Raw genomic sequence first — 23,384 nt, forward strand, 5'->3', positions numbered from 1 at the left:
ACACCCCCTGTGAAAACACTTCCAACCCCTACACCACTCCACATTTCTGTTAACACCCCCTGTGAAAACCCTTCCAACCCTCACACCATTCCCCATTTCTGTTAACACCCCCTGTGAAAACCCTTCCAACTCCTACACCACTCCCCATTTCTGTTAACCTCCTCTGTGAAAACTCTTCCAACCCTCACACCACTCCCCATTTCTGTTAACCTCCTCTGTGAAAACTCTTCCAACCCTCACACCACTCCCCATTTCTGTTAACACCCCCTGTGAAAACCCTTCCAACCCCTACACCACTCCCCATTTCTGTTAACACCCTCTGTGAAAACCCTTCCAACCCCTACACCACTCCCCATTTCTGTTAACACCCTCTGTGAAAACCCTTCCTACCCCTACACCTGTCCCCATTTCTGTTAACAACCCCTGTGAAAACCCTTCCAACCCCTACACCACTCCCCATTTCTGTTAACACCCTCTGTGTAAACCCCTCCAACCCGTACACCACTCCCCATTTCTGTTAACACCCCCTGTGAAAACACTTCCAACCCATATACCACTCCCCATTTCTGTTAACCTCCTCTGTGCAAACCCTTCGAACCCTCACACCACTCCCCGTTTCTGTTAACACCCCCTGTGAAAACCCTTCCAACCCCTACACCACTCCCCATTTCTGTTAACACCCTCTGTGTAAACCCCTCCAACCCGTACACCACTCCCCATTTCTGTTAACACCCCCTGTGAAAACACTTCCAACCCATATACCACTCCCCATTTCTGTTAACACCCCCTGTGAAAACACTTCCAACCCCTACACCACTCCCCATTTCTGTTAACACCCCCTGTGATAACCCTTCCAACCCTCACACCATTCCCCATTTCTGTTAACACCCCCTGTGAAAACCCTTCCAACTCCTACACCACTCCCCATTTCTGTTAACCCCCCCTGTGAATACCCTTCCAACCCTCACACCACTCGCCATTTCTGTTAACCTCCTCTGTGAAAACTCTTCCAACCCTCACACCACTCCCCATTTCTGTTAACCTCCTCTGTGAAAACTCTTCCAACCCTCACACCACTCCCCATTTCTGTTAACACCCCCTGTGAAAACCCTTCCAACCCCTACACCACTCCCCATTTCTGTTAACACCCTCTGTGAAAACCCTTCCAACCCCTACACCACTCCCCATTTCTGTTAACACCCTCTGTGAAAACCCTTCCTACCCCTACACCTGTCCCCATTTCTGTTAACAACCCCTGTGAAAACCCTTCCAACCCCTACACCACTCCCCATTTCTGTTAACACCCCATGTGAAAACCCTTCCAACCCCTACACCACTCCCCATTTCTGTTAACACCCACTGTGTAAACCCCTCCAACCCGTACACCACTCCCCATTTCTGTTAACACCCCCTGTGAAAACACTTCCAACCCATATACCACTCCCCATTTCTGTTAACCTCCTCTGTGCAAACCCTTCGAACCCTCACACCACTCCCCGTTTCTGTTAACACCCCCTGTGAAAACCCTTCCAACCCCTACACCACTCCCCATTTCTGTTAACCTCCTCTGTGAAAACTCTTCCAACCCTCACACCACTCCCCATTTCTGTTAACCTCCTCTGTGAAAACTCTTCCAACCCTCACACCACTCCCCATTTCTGTTAACACCCCCTGTGAAAACCCTTCCAACCCCTACACCACTCCCCATTTCTGTTAACACCCTCTGTGAAAACCCTTCCAACCCCTACACCACTCCCCATTTCTGTTAACACCCTCTGTGAAAACCCTTCCTACCCCTACACCTGTCCCCATTTCTGTTAACAACCCCTGTGAAAACCCTTCCAACCCCTACACCACTCCCCATTTCTGTTAACACCCCATGTGAAAACCCTTCCAACCCCTACACCACTCCCCATTTCTGTTAACACCCTCTGTGTAAACCCCTCCAACCCGTACACCACTCCCCATTTCTGTTAACACCCCCTGTGAAAACCCTTCCAACCCCACCACTCCCCATTTCTGTTAACAACCCCTGTGAAAGCCCTTCCAACCCCTACACAACTCCCCATTTCTGTTAACACCCCCTGTGAAAACCCTTCCAACCCCTACACCACTCCCCATTTCTGTTAACACCCTCTGTGAAAACCCTTCCAACCCAGACACTCCCCATTTCTGTTAACACACTCTGTGAAAACCCTTCCAACCCTCACACCACTCCCCATTCCTGTTAACACCTCCGATCCTTGCAGCCCTCACCATCTGTGAAAACCCTTCTGACCCTACACCTATCACCATTCTGTAAACCCGCCTGACCCCTCCGCCACTCGCCATCTCTGTAAAACCCTCCACCGTCCACCCCGGCGCATTCAGGTGACAGCTGACCCGAGAAAGACACCGACCGTGGCAGGTGGCGGGGCTCACAAAACACATTCACACTGGCTGATTTAGTAAACCTATCGATTTGCATGGTGATCTTCACTAAACCTCTTCCTACCTTCCCATCTTTACTTTCCCCCTCCACTTTCTGCTTTCCACAAGGATTCCATTCGTCTCTTCCCACTAATCTCCCTCCTGGAACATATCCTTGCAAGCGAGGGAAGTTCTACACGCTCCCATTTTCTTTCCCTCTCAGCTCCATTCGTCCTTCCAGGTGAGGCAACACTTCACCTGTGAGTCTGTCAGGTTGATCTACTCTACCTGATGCTGCTGGTTCAGCCTCCGCTACGTCAGCGAGGCCCAATGTAGATCGGGAGTCCACTTTGTCAAGTACCTTTGCTCTGTCCACAACAAACGGAATTTCCCAGTCACAAACAGGCGAAAATCTGCAGATGCTGGAAATCCAAGCAACACAGGAGAAATTTTTTCAAGGATTTCATGTTCCCAGGCCACGATCATCTTACTGTCATTGTGGATACCCCGTTCATGTACACCTCCCCCTCCCACCAGGAAAGTCACAGAGCTCTCCGTTTCCTTCTGGACACCAGAGCCAACGAGTTCCCCTCCACCACCACTCTCCTGCTCTTTGTTTCGCTTGTCTTCTTTCTTTGAGCTGAGCTCTACTCTCACTTCTTTCTGTCTCCTTGCAGTGAACTGGTGCTGGTCACGTGTGTGAATGATTTGGAGGGGAATGCAGATCGAACAATTAGTGAGATTGTGGATGACACCAGAACTGGTGTGTGGGCTAAGTGGGGGTTGTCAGAGGTTACAGTGGGATGGAGACCAGCTGGGGAAGTGAGGGTTGTCTGAGGTTACAGTGGGATAGAGACCAGCTGGGGAAGTGAGGGTTGTCTGAGGTTACAGTGGGATGGAGACCAGCTGGGGAAGTGGGCATAGGAGAGCAGCGGAACATTACTGTTACTCAAAAACAGGTCTTCAGGGGGTCAAAAAGACCATCATTCAGATGGAGAGACAGCTTCCCTTGGGGCTCTGGATTCACCAGACAAGACTGGTGCACTATGGTTCAGCTCATCAGGTTGGAGGGAACCAGGAATATAAGGTGTTTCTCCTCCCTCCTGAGCATCAGCTCATCAATTAGGGGAACAATTCGTGGAGCAGCTTCACACCATCCGTCCCAAGCAGAACCTCCCAGTGCCAAACATTTCAATACTGATTCCCATCCCTGTTCTGACATGTCGATCGATGGCCTCCTCTTGTGCCGGGATGAAATCCCCCATCAGGCTGGAGGTGCAACATTTTATATTCGGTCTGAGTACTCCAATCTGATGCATGAATATTGATCTCGCCTTCTGATAGACCAAACCCATCCCCACCCCCGTCTTCCTCTATTCAACACTCTTACTTCTCACCCGCCTATTACATCTGCCGGGTCCCCTCCTCCCTCTCTCTCTCCCCTCTGGTGCACTCTCCTCTCCGACCAGATTATTTCTTCTCCAACCCTTGACCTTTCCCACCCACCTGCCACCTTCCAGCTAGCCTCTTTCCCCTCCCCATATTTTTATTCTGGCTTCTTCTGGGTACATCCAGCACCCAGGGCATGTCCTTTTCTTACTGTTACCATCAGGTAGGAGGTACAGGAGCCTGAAGGCACACACTAGGCGATTCAGGAACAGCTTCTTCCCCTCTGCCATCCGATTCCTGAATGGACACTGTACCCTTGGACACTACCTCACTTTTTAAATATAATGTAGTTCTGTTTTTGCACGTTTTTAAAATCTGTTCAATATAAGCATAGTGTAATTGTTTTATTTATTCATTACTATTATTTTTATTTCATTTATTATTACTACTTTAACAAAAAGAATGTTACTCCTCATGTATGAGAAGGATGTAAGAAATAAAGTGAATTTATTCATCCGGATCGTGGGGCCGAGAGAGAGGGAAAGGACCCGGACTGTCCCGGGATGCGGATCCATGGTGTGTCGGCATCTCACAGTAATTGTCCCTCAGTCGCGGGAAATCTCCGCCCGTGGCGCCGCTCCGACATGCTGCCAGGTCAATCAGCCTTTCGTTTACCGAGCGCAGGCGTGATTTTCGGGAAGGTTTCGACCCTTACGCTTGCCTATGTGATCTCCTGGTCATGGCGAATCCCGGAGGGAACACGGGAGAGTCTGTGAATGTTGGAAATCCAAAGCCACTCACTCAAAACGCTGAAGGAACTCAGCAGCTCAGGCAGCATCTGTGCAAAAGAATAAACTGCCGGCGGTTCGGGACGAGTCCCTTCTTCAGCACTGAGAAGGACGGGGGAAATGCCAGAATCAAAAGGTGTGCAGGATAATCAGAGGGGCAAGGGATTAGCTAGAATGTGATAGTTGAAGCCAGGCGGGTGGGTAAGGTCAAGGGCTGGAGAAGAAAAATCTGATAGCAGCGGAGAGTGACCATAGAACATAGTAATCCACAGCACATTACAGGCGCTTCTGCCCACAATGTTGTGTCCACCATGGATCCTAATTCAGAATTTCCCTACCGTATAGCCCTCTATTTTTAAGCTCCGTGTACGGTACCTATATAAGAGTCTCTTAACAGACCCTGTTGTATCCGCCTCTACCACCTTCACTGGAAATGCGTCCCATGCTCCCTTCTGTGTGTAAAACGTACCTCTGACATCTCCCCTTGTATCTATTTCCAAGCACTTTAAAACGATGCTCCCTCATGTTAGCCGTTTCAACACTGGGAAAAAGCCTCTGGCTATCCACACTATCAAACCCCTCACCATCTTATTCACCTCTGCCAGGTCACCTCTCGTCTTCCGTCGCTCCAAGAAGGAAAGACCAAGTTCACTCAATCTATTCTCATAAGGCATGCTCTCCAATGCAGGCAAGATCTTTGTAACGCTGCTCTGCACTCTCTCTGCAGTATCCACATCCTTCCTGTAGTGAGGCGACCAGAAATGAACAGAGTGCTCCAAGTGGTGTGGAACTAAGGTTTTATATCCCTGTAACATTGCCTCATGGATCTTGAATTCAATCCCACAGTTGATGAAGTCCAACACACCATACACCTTTCTAACAACACGGTCAACCTGCGGAGCAGCTTTGAGCTCCTATTGGACACAGATCCTCCACACTGCCAAGAGTTTCACCATTAATATTTGGTTGGTCAAATTTGAAGAGAGAATTTGCTAACTTGCAGTCCTCTGGTACTTCTCCCGTCCTTGTTGATAATACAAAGATCATCGCCAGAGGCTCTGCAATTTTCTCCCTCTCTTCCCACAGTAGCCTGGGGTAGATCTCACCTGGCCCCAGTGACTGGTCTAATTTAATACCTTTCCAGTGCTCCAGCACGTCCTCCTTCTTAATGTCTGTATGCTCAAGTATTTCAATCCACTGTAAATCATCCCCACAATTGCGAAGGCCCCCTTCCCTGGTGAATACTGAAGCAAACTATTCATTAAGTACCAACGCTACCTGATCTAACTCAGGTATTGCACTCTATTGGTCCTATGATCACATTGCTCATCCTCTTGCTCTTCACAAACTTGGAGAATGCCTTGGTGTTTTCCTTAATCCTGCTCACCAAGGGCTTCTCATGGCCCCTTCTGGCTCTCCTAATTCACACTTACACTCCTTCCAGGTAACCTTGTAATTCTCTAGAAATCCATCTGTACTCAGTTTATTGGAGCTTCCATAAGCTTTTCTGTTCTTCTTAACTAGATTTTCTACATCCTTTGTACACGATGGTTCTTCTACCCCACCGTGTGCTCCCTGCATCAATGAAACATACCTGTGCAGAACGCCATGCCAGTGTTCCCTGAACATTTGCGACATTTCTGCCGTGCATTTCCCTGAAAACACCTGCCCACAATGATTTGCAGGTAGTGATCCTGTGAAGTTCATTGTCATGGCCGGCTCAGAGGCCAAGTCATCGGTTTGTCACGTACCCCGTGACCGGGTTACCGAACCAGCCGAAATGAAAAACACTTTGGAATCTGGTATTACTGTAGCTAATAGTGTTTATTAGTAAACTAAGCAATACAGTACTATAGAAATGCAAATATGTGAAACAGGTTAGCAATGATATGTACAGAAGTGTGGAAATAGGAATCAAAACCAAGCTCTTTCAAAGTCAAGGGGGTAAATAGATAGTCTTACAATGGTGAAGAGATCAGTTCAGTTTAGGTGGAGGGAGAGAGAGAGAGAGAGAGAGACGTTACCATCGAACTGTCCGTTGGCTTCCTGTCCTGTTGTGGTCCTCGACTATGACCATGTACGACCGTTCTTCAGTGGTGGACCTGTCACCCAGGCAAGGGTGGACACACAAACAAGCCCCCACCGGTCGCACCTTTCACACACTGTGAGCTCCTGATCGATCCTCCAAACCCCCACCTTCACATGGGTGCACAACGCTCTTTCAGTGTCCCGTGGTGTGTCTGCCTGTGTCTCAGCAGAGCTGCTTTTTATCATCACTTGCTGGACACCGGCTGTCCATCAAACCGGCTCCGCCTTGCTGTCTCTGCAAGAATCTTACAAGCAGGCAAAAGTGTCCTTGGAGCAAAGGCAAACAATCAGCCAAGGAGCCATAATATTAAATCATGTCTCTCATCGGCGCTGGGCGCATCCCCCCCCCCCCCCCACCCCCCTTCTCTCTCTCTCTCTCTCTCTCTCTCTCTCTCTCTCTCATTAGCAGCATAGTTCACAGGGGGGTCAACTCTCGACCCCATTTCATCTTGGTTTGCTCGTCACAGGTTTTATTTAAAACATAAGTTAATCAGTGCATGATTATTAAGGATGTCAAAGGTTATGGGGAGAAGACGGGAGAAAGTGGTTGAAAGGGGAAATGAAAGACACTGGGACAGGTACAGAGAGAGGAAACATTAGAGGGAGATGTGTCAAGCTCAGACAGATGAGACAGACTCCGATAGGGGTTCTTGTCCGGCACGGAGCAGTGGGGCTGAACACCGGTTCATTTTCCACTCTCGGACCTTCACTGAGACCATTTCTCATCAGTACACGTTTTACAAACAGTACATTTCAATGATCAAGCTCAACGTAAATCTATTATCAAAGTGTGTAAACCAGATGTTGTTGAACCATTCATTTTCTGGTTGGCAAGGCAACTCAATGCTCACCCCCAGCCTGGGGTAGGGAATGGGACCAATTCCAGAGGGGGAGGGGTGGGTGAGTCTGGGTCTTTGAGAAGGAGCCCTAACCTCATCCTCCTCATTCCCCTTCTCACTCTTCTCCCACTCAACCCGCTCTTCCTTACGCTCCATACCCACACTGCATATGTTTGTGAGAGACAGAGACCTGCCTGCTCCACCCTCCATCAATGATGCCACCCTCTCCCCCAACGCAACACCGCAATCCTCGCTGGCTCAAATAATCTGAAAATCTTATACCTTCCCTCCTGCACCGATTCCTTAGCCTTCCTGTTTCTGGCACGTGGCACAGTGGCAATCCCAAGATTACAACCCTTGAACTTAGCACCACACTCCCTGAACCCCTTTTGTTGAACCTCAATACTCCACCTGCCCATATCATTGGTACCCACGTGGACCACGACGTTCACTATTCCCTTTCCTTAAGAATGCTGAACACTCGACCAGAGATGTCCCGGACCCACGGCACACAGGACCATCCTGAAATCTCGTTCTCCCCCACAGAATCCAGTCCGTTTCCTTAATGGATGCATCACCTATCACACAGCTCGACTCTTCTCCCCTCTTCCCTTCTGAGTCACAGAGACAGAGACCCAGTGGCTGTGACTTTCCCTGGCTGGATCACCCCCAAACCCCGCAACAGTATCCAGAACGATACCCCAGTTGTTGAGGGGATGACCACAGGGGTACTCTGTATGGCTGTTTCACCCCTTTCCTTTCCCTGGCTGGATCACCCCCACACCCCGCAACAGTATCCAGAACGATACCCCAGTTGACGAGGGGATGACCACAGGGGTACTCTGTATGGCTGTTTCATCCCTTTCCTTTCCCTGGCTGGATCACCCCCACACCCCGCAACAGTATCCAGAACGATACCCCAGTTGTTGAGGGGATGACCACAGGGGTACTCTGTATGGCTGTTTCACCCCTTTCCTTTCCCTGGCTGTCCCCCAGTTTCCTGTGTCCTGCACTTTGGGTGTAACCACCTCTCTAAACATCCCATCTATCACCCCTGAAGCCTCTAGAATGATTTGGTGTTCATCCGGTTCCAGCCTCTTAATGCAGGTTGTTAGAAGCTGCAGCCGGATCCACTTCTCGAAGGTGTACTGATCGGGGGCACTGGAGGTGTCCCTGGTTTCCCGCATCCCACAAGAGAAGCTTTCCACTACCCCGTCTGTAATCTCTACTGTTCTCACTGAGCAACTGAAAAGAAGGGGGCAAAAAATCTCTACCTTCAGCTTAATTCTTCCTTCTCTGACTGAAGGCTCCCATCACTGACAGCTAAAGCCTCAGAATCTCCACTCGGACTCCATTCACTCTGACACTGACCGCTCCACTCGCTCCTGCACAACTTTCAGTTCTTGCTGAGCAAACCCAAATGCTGACTGGCCGCTGCCCAAAGGTCCAACGAAAAAAAACTGCTGCAAGGCTGTGCCTTTAATCTTCCACTGAAGACCATATGCCATAGAAACATAGAAATCCTACAGCACAATACAGGCTGTGCCGAACATGCCCTTACCTCAGAAATTACCTAGGGTTACCCATAGCCCTCTATTTGTCTTCAAGCCTTCTATTTCTCTAACGTCAGCAAAGTTTCCTCAAGGGGAAGTCTTGCCTGACAAATCTGTTGGCATTCTTGGAAGAAGCAACAAGCAGGATCGACAAAGGAGAATTGGTTTCCTCAAGTGAAACTCCTGCTGGAAAAGCAACCCGAATGAAGAAATAGATGTTGTATACTTGGGTTTTCAGAAGGCCTTTGACAAGGTGCAACACACTAGGCTGCTGAATAAACCCACGGTATTACAGTGGAGACTCTAGCATGGATTAAACAGTGGCTGTGCCATAAGGTGGGCGTTGGGAACGGACCCAAATGCAAGACACAGACACTGAAGTACTAGGGAGAGGACTAGGTGTATCAGGAAAGAAGTGGGGATGAAACGACACTGGACATGACACAGGCCCTGGAAAAGACTAGGTGACAGGGCATGGGCTAGGACCAGAGTAGGAAGGTGAGACCTAGATGAGGAACTAAGAACTGGGAACTAGGAACCTGGACAAGGATTCCGAGCCAGAGACTGGACGGTTACCCGGAACCTGGGTCTTGACTCGGGCTCGGACTCCGGATCCAGACGAGGACTGGACGTGGCAAGATAACAGGACTGGGAACCTCCTCGGAGCCTTGAACATGGACTGGAAACCTCCTCGGAGACTTTGACCCGGACTGGACTTGACACTGAGCCTGAGACTTGGACTGGACTTGTACACGGAACGACAAACAATGACAGTCCACTCGAGTAGCGGCAAACAGTCTTCCTACTGAGCCTTGGACCCGAGCACAGGAACACAGAACACAGAGCCAGGACCCCTCCTTGGAGACAGGACGTAGGGCCGGGGCTTTACATAGAGTCAGGACCCCTGCTTGGGGACAGGATGTAGGGCCGGGGCTTTACACAGAGTCAGGACCCCTCCTTGGGGACAGGACGTAGGGCTGGGGCTTTACATAGAGTCAGGACCCCTCCTTGGGGACAGGACGTAGGGCCGGGACTCATACACGGACACTAAACACGGGGACACAAAGAGACAGTTCCAAGCTCCTAGATAGATAGTTTCTTCTGGTGGCGGGGCAAGGCTCCAGTCTCACTCCAGCGGTTAAACTTGACAGTGATAACAGGGGAGGACGCAGGTGAGGTTGCAGGCAAGGCTTCAGGCGTGGGTTGCTGATAGTAGGGGAAGGGAAGGGAACAGTCCAGCCTCAGGCCTGTCTTACCCAACGGAGGCAAGGAGAGGATACTGTCAAGACAAACCCCACAGAGGCAAGAACAGGATACTGACAAGATGAACCAGCAACCACACTTGAACCCAGGGCCACTTATATTCCAGCCCCAATTTGAGAATCAGGTGCCTGTGATTAAGCCCAACTGAAACAATGGACAGCCAGAAGACCCGGAGTCCAGAGTCCACGGACCGGACCGTGAACCGGAACGCAGACGTCACGGACCGGACCATGACAAGCTGAATGGTAGGAGGCAAAGACTGGGAATAAAGGGAGCCATCTCTGGTTGGCTGCCAGTTACTAGTGGTGTTCCTCAGGGCTCTGTGTTCGGACTGGTGATTTGTGTTATATTCCAATAGTTTGGAAGACGGAATTGCTGGCTTTGTTACAAGGTTTGCAGATGATATGAAGACATGAGGAGGGGCAGGTAGTTTTCGGTAGAGAGGGTACAGAAGGACTGAGATAGATTTAGAGAATGGGGAAAAAACAGCAGATGGAATGCAGTGCTGGGAAGTGTATGTTCATGCATTTTGGTAGAAGAAATGAAAGTGTTAACTTCTTCGAAATGGACAGAAAATACCAAACAACTGAGGTGCAAAGGGACACGGGGAGTCCATGTTCAGGATTCCCTAACAGCTAATGAGTCTGTGGTCTGGAAGGCAAATGCAACGTTAGCATTCATTTCCAGAGATCTACAATATATAAGCAAGGATGTAATTTGGGAAGTTGGTAATCACTGGTGAGGCCTCACTTGGAGAACAGGTTTGGGCCCCTTATCTTAGAAAGGATGTGCTGAAACTGGAGAAGGTTCAAAGTATGTTCCCAAAAACAGATTCCAGGATTGAATGGATTGTCATATAAAGAGTGTTCACTGGGCCTGAGCCTGTATCAGCAGAGGAATTAGGGCTGATCTCATTGAAACTTATCAAACTGTGGAAGGGCTTGATAGAGTGGATGTGGAAAGGATGTTTCCTGTGGTGGAAGAGTCTACGACCAGGGAACAGAGCATCAGAATAGAGGGGTGTCCTTTCAGAACGGAGATGACAGAGAACGGACAGAGAGTGGTGAATCTGCGGAATTCCGTGCCACAGGCAGCTGTGGAGGCCAATTCTTTATGTACATTTAGGGCAGAGGTGGATAGAATCTTGATAGATCCGGGAATGAATGGATACGGGGACAAGACAGGTGATTGGAGCAGAGAGGGAATTTGGATCAGCCACAATAAAATAACAGAACAGACTCGATGGGGTAAACAGCCTCATTCTGGTCTTATATCTTATAGTCTGATGGTCTGTCCCCAGTGTGAACTCGCTGATGCAGCTTCAAGTCAGATGACTAAGTGAATCCCTTCCCACAATCTGAGAAAGTGAATGGTTTCTCCCCAGTATGAACTAACTGGTGTCTCTGCAGCTTGGATGACCGAGTGAATCCCTTCCCACATTCAGGGCAGGTGAACGGCCTCTCCCCAGTGTGGATTCGCTGATGTGACAAAAGGGTGGATGAGTGAGCAAATGCCTTCCCACAATCTGAGCAGGTGAATGGCCTCTCCCCAGTGTGGATTCGCTGGTGTGACAAAAGGTTGGATGACTGAGTGAATCCCTTCCCACACACAGAGCAGGTGAACGGCCTCTCCCCAGTGTGAACCAGCTGGTGTCTCTGTAGGGTGGATGAGTGAGTGAATCCCTTCCCACACACAGAGCAGGTGAACGGCCTCTCCCCAATGTGAACTTGCAGATGTATTTTCAAGTCCGATGACCCAGCAAACTCCTTCCCACAGTCTGAGCAGGTGAACGGCCTCTGCCCAGTGTGAACTCGCTGATGCACTTTCAAGCCAGATGATCGAGCGAACTCCTTCCCACAGACTGAGCAGATGAACGGTTTCTCCCCAGTGTGAACTAACTGGTGCCTCAGTAGACGAAATGACAGAGTGAATCTTTTCCCACAGTCTGAGCAAATGAACGGTTTCTCCCCAGTGTGAAAGCACTGATGTGTGTTCAGTTCAGATGACCGAATGAATCGTTTCCCACAGTCCGAGCAGGTGAATGGCCTCTCCCCAGTGTGAACTCGCTGATGTATTTTCATGTCAGCTGACAGAGTGAATCTCTTCCCACATTCAGAGCAGCTGAACGGTTTCTCCCCAGTGTGAAATCGTTGATGTACGCTCAGCTGAGCTGCACGAGCGAACTCCTTCCCACAGTCTGAGCAAGTGAACGGTTTCTCCCCAGTGTGAATTCGCTGATGTTCCTTCAGTTGAGATGAACGTGTGAATCCTTTCTCACATACGGAGCAGGCAAACGGTTTCTCCCCAGTGTGAACCAGCCAGTGTGTCTGTAGTTTGGATGACTGAGTGAATCCCTTCCCACATTCAGAGCAGGTGAACGGCCTCTCCCCAGTGTGAACCAGCAAGTGTCTCTGTAGTTTGGATGAGTGCGTGAATCCTTTCCCACATTCAGAGCAGGTGAACGGACTCACCCCAGTATGAACTTGCTGATGTACCTTCAGGTCAGATGACCGGGTGAATCCCTTCCCACATTCTGAGCAGCTGAAGGGTTTCTCCCCAGTGTGAGTTTGCTGATGTTCCTGTAGTTGAGATGGCCGAGTGAATCCCTTCCCACATTCTGAGCAGATGAATGGTTTCTCCCCAGTGTGAACCAGCTGGTGTCTCAGTAGGTGAGATGACCGAGTGAATCGCTTCCCACAGTCTGAGCAGGTGAACGGCCTCTCCCCAGTGTGAACTCGCCTGTGTACCTTCAGTTGAGATGACGAAGTGAACTCCTTCCAACAGTCTGAGCAGGTGAACGGCATCTTCTCAGTGTGAACTCGCCCGTGTACCTTCAGTTGAGATGACGAAGTGAACTCCTTCCCACAGTCTGAGCAGGTGAACGGCATCTTCTCAGTGTGAACTGGTGACGTTCGTTCAGTTGAGATGACTAAATGAATCCGTTTCGCCATTCAGAGGTGGGGAAAGGCCATGGCACCGTGTGAACTTGCTGGTGTCTCTGTAGTGTGGTTGATTGTGTCAGTGCCTTCCCACACTCTGAGAAACGTCTCCTCACTGGTGAATTTTTGGATATATCTTCAGCATCGATGACAGAATGAATTGCTTCCCACTGTCAGAACAGGCGGAGCATCTCACTCTGGTGTGAACTTGCTGATGTATCTTCAGGCTGGATGACTGAGTAGTTCCTCTCCCTCAAACAGAGCAGGTGAATGGCCTCTCCCCACAGTGAACTCATCGGCGTGTCTGTGGGTAGGCTGTGAGTGAATCCCTTCCCACACTGAGAGACGGAGAATGATATCTCCCCACGGTGAACTCACTGGCCTGTCTGTGGGTAGGCTGTGAGTGAATCCCTTCCCACACTGAGAGAAGGAGAATGATATCTCACTGCGATCAATCATCTGGCAATTCAGACAGTCAGACGTTTGAATCCCTTGTACAATCAATGCAGTTGAAGAACTGATCTCCAGTGAACAAATGCTGGTGTGTTCTCAGCACCCCGGTTCCTGTGGATAACACTGAGTTACAATAGAAAACTTCATTTCAGACACAGATACAATTCCAACTGGAATGAGGTACATCTTTATCTCCAAGGATCAACAACAACGCAAAATACATCAATGGGTGAAGGAGAATATTTCAGGTGGGATTTTAGTCTGTGGTGAAAACACAGCCGGTCCAGCCTGCTCCGCCATTTAATTAATCATGGCAGATCTGGCCATGGACTCATCTCCATCGACCTGCCGTTTCGCCATAACCCTTAATTCCCCTACGATGCAAAAATCTATAAAACGTTGTCTCAAATACATTTACTGAGGTCGCCTCCACTGCTTCATTAGGCAGAGAAATCCACAGACTCACCACCCTCAGGGAAAAACAGTTCCTCCTCATCTCCATCCCACATCCCCCAATCTTGAGGCAATGTCCTCTCGTACCAGCCTCACCTACCAGTGGAAGCAACTTCCCTGCCTCTGGCTTATCTACCCCTTTCATAATTTTGCATGTTTCTGAAAGATCTCCTGTCAATGTGAGCTGTGGCATCACAATTTTACCCAGATCAACTCAAGCTGGAGCAACTCAGCCTGAGATATACCCCGGGCTACTGTGGGAAGCGAGGTAGGAGATTGCTGAGCCTCTGGCAATGACCTTTGTATTACCACTCAGGAAGGGAGATGTAGCAGAGGATTGGAAGACATTGTCCCCTTGTTAAGGGAATGGAGTAGAGGGAACCCAGAAATTATAGACCAGTGAGTGGAGAGTGCCCCAGTGGCCATCTCCCTCAGTAATCGTTACCTCGCTTTGGATGCGGTTGAGGGGGGAATGACCTGACAGAGGACGACCATGACGATCGGGTCTCTGGCACTGAGCCTGGTTCCGTGGTGCAGAAGGGAAAGAGGAAGATGAGGAATGCGGTAGTCACAGGATTCAATAGTGAGGGGAACGGACAGGAGGTTCTGCAAGCCTGACAGAGATACACGCGTGGTGTGTTGCCTCCCAGGTGCCAGGGTACGGGATCTCTCAGATCGGGTGCAGAGTATTCTGAAGGGAGAGGGTGACCAACCAGAAGTCTCGGTACACGTTGGTATAAATGACACAGGTAGACAAAAGGAGGAGGGCGTGAGGAGAGAATTCAGGGAGTTCGGTAGGAAGCTGAAAGGCAGGACCTCTAGGGTAGTAACCTCGGGATTGCTGCCTGTGCTACGTGCTAGCGAGAACAAGAATAGCATGATCAGGGGTATTAACGTGTGGCTGAGAGACTGGTGTAAGGGGCAGGGCTTCAGATTCCTGGATCACTGGGGCCTCTTCTGGGCGAGGTACGACCTATACAAAGAGGACGGGTTACACCTGAACCCGAAGGGGTCCAATATCCTAGCCAGCACATTTAATAGAGCTGTTAGGGAGGGTTTAAACTTATTTGGCGTGGGGATGGGAATCGGAGTGATGGGGCTGAGGAAAAGGGAAACAGAAATAAATCGAAGATCGCGTACAACAGAGATTGTAGAAAGAACAGTCAGGAGATGAGGCTTAATCAAAGCCAGTGGCATGAGGAACAGGGCAATAGAGATGTGGGGCAGCTAAAACAGAAAGCAACAAATCCTGGGCTGAGAGTGTTATTTGAATGTACAGAGCATGAGGATTAAAATGGACGATCTTGAAATTCAGCTGCAGATTGGCAAATTGGACAATCTCTGAAACTTGGATAAAAGGTGGCTGCCGTTGGGAGTTGAACATCCAAGATTACACGGTGTATCATAATGATAGGTTACTGGGCAGAGAGGGTGGTGTGGCTCTATGGATAAAAATAATATTAAATCATTGGAAAGAGATGACAGGATTGTAAGGTGTAACCGTCTAACCATATAACAATTACAGCACGGAAACAGGCCATCTCAGCCCTTCTACTCCATGCGGACGCTTACACTCACCTAGTCCCACCGTCCCACACTCAGCCCATAACCCTCCATTCCTTTCCTGTCCATATACCTATCCAATTTTACTTTAAATGACAATACCAAACTTGCCTCTACCACTTCTACTGGATGCTCCTTTCACACAGCTACCACTCTCTGAGTAATGACATTCCCCCTCGTGTTACCCTTAAACTTTTGCCCCCTAACTCTCAACTCAGGTCCTCTTGTTTGAATCTCCCCTACTCTCAATGGAAAAAGTCTATCCACGTCAACTCGATCTATCCCCCTCATTATTCTAAATACCTCTATCAAGTTCCCCCTCAACCTTCTACGCTCCAAAGAATAAAGACCTAACTTGTTCAGCATTTCCCTGTAACTTACGTGCTGAAACCCAGGAAACATTCTGATAAATCTTCTCTGTACTCTGTATATTTTGTTGATATCTTTCCTAAAATTCGGTGACCAGAACTGTACACAATACTCCAAATTCGACCTCACCAATGCCTTGTACAGTTGTAACATTACATCCCAATTCCTGTACTCAATGCTCTGATTTATAAAGGCCAGCAGACCAAAAACTTTCCTCACCATCTTATCCACATGATAGGGTCATGAGTCTCTATGGGTTGAGTTAAATGGCAAGGGTAAAAGGACCCTAATGGCAGTTGTCTAAACAGCAGTCGGGATGTGGATTACAGGAGATAGAAAAGGCCTGTCAGAAAGGCAATGTCATGATAATCATTGGCGATTTTAACATGAAAGTGAATTAGGAGGACCTCAAGAGAAAGAATTTGTAGAATGTCTGAGGGATGGTTTTTAAGAACAGCTGGTTGTTGAGCCCACTAGGGGATAGGCTGTGCTGGACTGGGTCATGTGCAATGATCTGGAGGTGATAAGACAGCTTAAGGTTAAGGAACCCTTAGGGAACAGTGATCACAATATGATCAAATTCACGTTGAAATTTGAGAGGGAAAAAATAAAATCCAATTTGTCAGTATTTCAGTGGAATAAAGGAAATTACAATGGACGAGAGGGGAACTGGCTGCAGTTGACTGAAAAGGGACATTTGCAGGAAGGACAGCACAGTAGAAATGGGTGGAGTCTCTGCGAAAAATGAGGGAAATGCAAGGCAGATATATTCCAAATAAGAAGAAACTTTCAAAGGGAAGAAGGACACTACTGTGGCTGACAAGTGAAGTCAGAGCCAAAGTAAAAGCAAAAGAGGACATACAAGGAAGCTTGAGCTAATGGGAAGATAGAAGATAGGGAAGCTTTTAAAAACTTGCAGAAGAAAACAGAAGGTCATTCGGAAGGAAAAGATGAATTATGAGAAGAAGCTGGTGACTAATATAAAAGAAGATATGGAAAGCATTTTTTTAAGTATATAAAGGGTAAAAGAAAGTCGAGGGTAGATTTAGGACCAATACAAAATATCGCTGGAATTACTGTAATGAGAGTTGCTGAGAAGTACGAGGAACTGAATGCGTACCAGACATTCAAGAGTATCAGGGAAGTGAAGTTTGTGCAGTGCAAATTACGACTCAGAAGGTGCTCTGGATAGTTAATGGTCTGAGGGTGGATAAATTTCCAGGACATGATGGAATGCACCCTCGGGTTCTGATGAAAATAGCTGGAGAGATTGCGGAGGCATTAACAATGATCTTTCAAGAATCGATCAATTTTGGCATTATACCAGATGACTGGAAAATCGCAAATGTTACTCCGCTATTTAAGAAGGGTCAGTGGCAACAGAAAGGGAACTATAGACCCGTTAGCATGACATCAATGGCTGGCAGTTGATGGAATCGATTGTTAGGGATGAGATTATGGAGTACCTGGAGGCGTATGACAAGATAGGCCAAAGCCAGCATGGTTTCCTGAAAGGAAAATCCTGCCTGACAAACCTACTGCAATTCTTTGAGGAAATTACAAGCAGGGTAGACAAAGGAGATGCAGTAGACGTGGTGTACTTGGATGTTCAGAAGGCCTTTGACAATGTGCTGCATGAGGCTGCTCAGCAAGATAAAAGCCCATGGTATGACAGGGAAGTTATTAAAGTGGGTGGAGCATTGGCTGGTCGGCAGAAAACAGAGAGTGGGAATAAAGGATCCTATTCTGGCTGGCTTCCTGTTACCAGTGGAGTTCCACAGGGGTCAGAGTCGGGACTGCTGCTTTTTACGATACATGTCAATGATTTTGACTATGATATTAAAGGATTTATGGCTACATTTGCTGATGATAAAAAGATAGGTGGAGGAGCGGGTAGTGTTGAGGAAACAGAGAGCCTGCAAAGAGACTTAGATAGTTTAGGGGAATAGCAAAGAAGTGGTAAATGAAATACAATGTTGGAAAGTGTGTGGTGATGCAATTTGGTGGAAGAAATAAATGGGCAGACTATGATTTCGATGGGGAGAGAATTCAAAATGCAGAGATGCAAAGAGACTTGGGAGTCCTTGTGCTAGATACACTAAAGGTGAACCTCCAGGTTGAGCCAGATGTGAATAAGGCGAATTTCTCGAGGTATAGAATATAAGAGCAGTGATGTGATGTTGTGGCTTTATAAGGCACTCGGGAGACCACACGGAGTATTGTGTACAGGATTGGGCTCCTCATTTTGGAAAGGATATATTGACATTGGTGATGGCTCAGAGAAGATTCACGAGAATGATTCCAGGTATGAAATGGTTACTGCGATGAAATCTTAAGTTATATTCATTATGGACTGTGCCTTTAAGAATCATGCCTGTAAGAGAGAGAGAGAGAGAGACGTACAGTGCAAGGAGAGGGAGAGGGAGGAGAGAGGGGGAGGGAGGGGGAGAGAGAGGGGAAGGGAGGGGGAGAGAGAGGGGAAGGGAGGGGGAGAGAGAGGGAGAGGGGGAGAGGGAGAGGAAGAGAGAGAGAGAGAGAGAGAGAGAGAGAGAGAGAGAGAGAGAGAGAGAGAGAGAGAGAGAGAGAGAGAGAGAATGAGAGAGAGAGAACGAGAACGCTACATGATGGACAGCTGCTGTTCAGCACACCGGCATTTAAACAAGCGTCACTGTCTCTTTCCTGGGACACGCAGATGCACAAAGGCTGGTGGCGGAATTGCCACTGAACTTTTCAGTGCCCACAAGGGTGGGGCTGAGGATCGATTAAGAGGAATCGACCCATGACTATTAGTGCGTTTGAGGGCAACCCTGTGGCCTCTACTGGTGTGTCTCACCCCTGCTTGGGTTGGTAGATTATCACTTGAAGATGGCGCTCTTAAACTGGTCATGTTTGGCTAACTTGGAAGATTTGGAGGACATCGAGGAGGATTGACAACATCTGTTTACTTGGATTACACATCTCTCTCTCTCTCTCACTTCAATCCCGTGGACCGAATTGAATTTCCTTACCACACCATCGTAAGACTGTATCATTTCCCACCTAAGCTTGAAGAAGTTCGGGGATTTATACATTTACACCTGTATACGCATAACAGCATTAACTCTTGATTTACCTGGTTTAAGTTACTAAATGACGTGGTTACTAATAAAACAGTGTTTTGTTAACAGCAAAACCAGACTCCAGGCGTTCCATTGCTGCTGAGACTTTTGTGTTCGTAACAGTTACCGCATGAGGAACGTCCGGCAGCTCTTGAGCTGTATTCCCTGGAGTTCAGGAGAATGAGGGAGTTCTCACAGAAACACTCTGAACATTAAAAGGCCTGAACTGATTAGATATGGAAAAGTTATTTCCCATGGTAGGGGAGTCTAGGACAAGAGGGCACGACTTCAGGATTGAAGGACGACCTTTCGGAACTGAGAAGCGGAGAAATTACTTTAGTCTGAGGGTTGTAAATCTGTGGAATTTGTTGCCACGAGCGGCTGTGGAGGCCAAGTCATTGGGTGTATTTAAGGCAGAGATAGATAGTTTCTTGATTAGCCAGGGCATCGAAGGGTATTGGGTGAAAGCAGGGGAATGCGGATGACTGGAAGAATTGGATCAGCCCATGATTGAGTGACGGTGCAGTCTCGATGGGCCAAATGGCCTACTTCTGCTCCTGTATGTTATGGAGTCTTGCTTCAGTGGTGGGCAAGTGGTTGGAGAAGATCCTGGGAGGCAGGACTTGAGACAATTGGAGAGACATAATCTGATCAGGGATAGTCAGCATGGCTTTGTTAAGGGCAGGTCATGCCTTACGAACCAGATTGAATTCTTTGAAGATGCAACAAAGCACAGTGATGAAGGTGGAGCATTGGATGTAGTGGGCATGGCTTTCAGTAAGACTTTTGATAAGGTTCCTCAAGCAAAGCTCATTGAGAAATTAATGAGGCAAGGATCCAAGGTGACCTTGCTTTGTGGATCCAGAATTGGCTTGCCCACAGAAGACAAAGGGTGGATGTAGATGCTGTATGAAGCACGGTGACCAGTGCTGTTCAGCAGGGATCTTTGCTGGGACCCCTCCTCTTTGTAACTTTTACAAATGACCTTGATGAGGAAGTAGTGTTTAAGATGATGAGAGGCATGATCATGTGGATAGTCAGAGGCTTTTTCCCAGGTCGGAAATGGTTGCCACAAGAGGACACAGGTTTCATGTGCTGGGGCGTAGGTACAGAGGAGATGTCAGGGGTAAGTCTTTTACTCAGAGAGTGGTGACTGCGCAGAATGGGTTGCTGGCAACGGTGGTGGAGGCAGATATGATAGTGTCTTTGAAGAGACTTTTGGATAGGTACATGGAGCTTATGAAAATAGAGGGCTAAGTGGACCGAAGGGCCTGTATCGTGCTGTAGGTTTCCTATGTTTCTAAAAGGGTGGGTTTGTAAGTTTGTCGATGACACAAATGTTGGGGTTGTTGTGGATAGTCTGGAGGTTACAGCCGGACATCAATAGGATGCAGAACTGGGCTGAGAAGTGACAGATGGGGTTCAACCCAGTGGTTCCTTTCAGTAGGTCACATTTCAAGACAGAATACAATATTAATGTTAGGACTCTTGGCAGAATGGAGGATCAGCGAGATCTTGGGGTCCGTGTCAATCGTGCACACAAAGCTGTTGGGCAGATTGACAGTGTTGTTAAGAAGGCCTTCATCAACAATGGGACCGAGTTCAAATGCCCTGAGTTAACTTTACAGATATAAGGCCTTAGTTAGACCTCACTTTTGGTACTGTGTTCAGTTCTGGTCCTACAATACAGGAAGGACGTGGACACTATAGACAGAGGGCAGAGCAGATTTACAGATATAAGGCCTTGGTGAGACCTCACTTTTGGTACTGTGTTCAGTTCTGGTCCCCTCAATACAGGAAGGACGTGGATACTATAGACAGAGTGCAGAGGAGATTTACAGATATAAGGCCTTAGTTCGACCTCACTTTTGGTACTGTGTTCAGTTCTGGTCCCCTTAATACAGGAAGGACGTGGATACTATAGACAGAGGGCAGAGGAGATTCACAGATATAAGGCCTTAGTTCGACCTCACTTTTGGTACTGTGTTCAGTTCTGGTCCCCTCAATACAGGAAGGACGTGGATACTGCAGACAGAGGGCAGAGGAGATTCACAGATATAAGGCCTTAGTTAGACCTCACATTTCGTACTGTGTTCAGTTCTGGTCCCTCAATACAGGAAGGACGTGGATACTGCAGACAGAGGGCAGAGGAGATTCACAGATATAAGGCCTTAGTTAGACCTCACTTTTGGTACTGTGTTCAGTTCTGGTCCCCTCAATACAGGAAGGATGTGGATACTATAGACAGAGGGCAGAGGAGATTTACAGATATAAGGCCTTAGTTAGACCTCACTTTTGGTACTGTGTTCAGTTCTGGTCCCTCAATACAGGAAGGACGTGGATACTGCAGACAGAGGGCAGAGGAGATTCACAGATATAAGGCCTTAGTTAGACCTCACTTTTGGTACTGTGTTCAGTTCTGGTCCCTCAATACAGGAAGGACGTGGATACTATAGACAGAGGGCAGAGGAGATTTACAGATATAAGGCCTTAATTAGACCTCACTTTTGGTACTGTGTTCAGTTCTGGCCCCTCAATACAGGAAGTACGTGGATAGTATAGACAGAGGGCAGAGGAGGTTTACGAGGATGTTGTATGGATTGGAGAGCATGCCTCATGTGAATAGGTTGAGTGAACGTCGGAGCGATGGAAGATGAGAGGTGACCTGATAGAGGCGAATAAGATGATGAGGGGCATTGATCGTGTGGATAGCAAGAGGCTTTTTCCCAAGATTGAAATGGCTAACATGGGGGGGGGGAGGGAGGGGGGGCATAGTTTTATGGTGCTTGGAAGTAGGTACAAGGGTGATGTCAGAGGTATGTTTTTCACACAAAGGGTGGGTACAATAGGACCTTTTAAGAGACTTTTAGATAGGTACATGGAGCTTAGAAAAATAGAGGGCTATGTGGTAGGGAAATTGTAATTACACTGTGGATTTCCGTCTCTATATGAACTCCTCATCTTCTAACAAGGCACGGATCAGTCATCCTGGCTGACCATCAAATTCTCTGACTGTATTCCTGTCTGGATGAGGATGTTTCTGCATTCAATCAACCTGTGACTTGGTTCAATTTGTCTCTGTCCTTTGGGATTATTTCAAGTTCTGGCCATGCTCCACAACACTACAAAGAGCAATTGCCACAACATGTAGAATCCCAGAGATTTTCTATTTACTCGGATCCCCACACCAGCTGATTCACAGTGATGAATCCATTAATGTCAATGCCAGCAATCTTGAATGGGAGGGCAGCAGTTATTTTGTGATGTGAAAGCCACAAGTCACTTGTCCTGGAGGACAAAGGAGTTATTTACCCAGCGGGAACTAAATCTGACGGAAGGATTTTTTTTTGCCATACAGCACATTGACAATTTAATTGATTGGAAGGTAGACTTTTCATCCAAGATTAACTAGGAAATACATTTTTGTTCCGAATTACTAATCCTTGCATGTATACAGCTGGACCTCGGCAGTGTTTGAGAGATACATTCGCTGACATTTCCGCCGACTGTACTGGGACAACGCTGGCAGTCACGCATGGCTGCCTCTTTACCCAAAAGGCCGCACGAGCGAGAAACCTATCTGTCAGCCACCGAACGATCTAGCGATGCGCATGCGCCGCAGAAATGGCTGCGGCTCCAGCGCTCGTCAGCTGAAAGCTCCCCGGGGCCCGGGTACGGATCGTGGGGCTGAGGAAGAGGGAACGGATCGGGGCTGTCCTGGGGTGCAGGACCAGTGCGGCAGGATCTCACAGTAACAGCCCTTCAATCGCGTTTCAGACACCGGAGATTAATTCCCTCCCGGAGACCTCTCCGACCTGCAGCCGGTCCTTGTGAGCCTCTCGTCTACGGAGCGCATGCGCGGTAGTTCGGACCGCCAAGGACCTCTGCGCATGCGCATGTGAGCAACCAGGAGAAAATCTGCAGATGCGGAAATCCAAAGCAACACACGGGAAATGCTGGAGGAAAATCAGAGGGGCCGGCAGCAACTATGGAGAGGAGAGAACAGTCGGCGTTTAAGACCGAGACCCTTCTTCAGGACTGGATAGGAAGGGAGGGAGTAAGAATCTGGGGGAAGGTGAGGTGATAGGGTAAACGGAGACGGGGAGGAGTGAAGAGCTGAGAAGTTGATTGGTGAGAGTGATAAAGGGGTGGAGAATTATTATTATTAAATACTATTAAT

The 23,384-nt window shown here is 48.3% G+C and overlaps 1 pseudogene; it reads right to left on the reverse strand.

Annotated features, from left to right (window-relative positions):
* Nucleotides 1–8,317: 8,317 nt before the first annotated feature.
* LOC140720128 (uncharacterized) lies at nt 8,318–23,039 on the reverse strand (annotated as a pseudogene).
* Between the last annotated feature and the right edge of the window lie 345 nt (nt 23,040–23,384).

Source organism: Hemitrygon akajei, unplaced genomic scaffold (assembly GCF_048418815.1).
Source record: "Hemitrygon akajei unplaced genomic scaffold, sHemAka1.3 Scf000037, whole genome shotgun sequence".
Lineage (NCBI taxonomy): Eukaryota > Metazoa > Chordata > Chondrichthyes > Myliobatiformes > Dasyatidae > Hemitrygon > Hemitrygon akajei.